This window comes from Entelurus aequoreus, linkage group LG04 (genome assembly GCF_033978785.1).
Source record: "Entelurus aequoreus isolate RoL-2023_Sb linkage group LG04, RoL_Eaeq_v1.1, whole genome shotgun sequence".
Lineage (NCBI taxonomy): Eukaryota > Metazoa > Chordata > Actinopteri > Syngnathiformes > Syngnathidae > Entelurus > Entelurus aequoreus.
Window position 1 is genome coordinate 80,193,830 of NC_084734.1, and position 482 is coordinate 80,194,311.

The window sequence follows — 482 nt, forward strand, 5'->3', positions numbered from 1 at the left end:
GAACCACTGCTCTAAGTAACAAAGACTTAATTTAGAGTTATTTGGACACTAGGGGAACATATTCTAAGTAATAAAGACTTAAGTTAGAGTTATTTGGTTAGGGTTATAATAAGGCCATGCCGAATAAGGCATTAATAAGTACTCAATGACTAGTTAATAAGCAACTAATTAATGGTGAATATGTTCCCCATACTAAAGTGTTACCATGTTTTTTTACTGGTGCATAAAATGAACCGTGCATGAACATCACCTTGTTCAAACAACAAAACCAACACAGTGCATAAACTCACAACAAATTACACACCTGCAAATCAGTCAGCTGTTGCCGTATCCGTAACACGCCGATAAGGAGAAGTTTGTATTTACACGATGAGTCGGGTGTGTTTTGACCTCCGCCGAACCCCTGAGGCCGACTCACCGAACCCAGGTTAAGAACCACCGTATTAACGTGAGATGCAAAAAGACAAACATGCACAGACCGT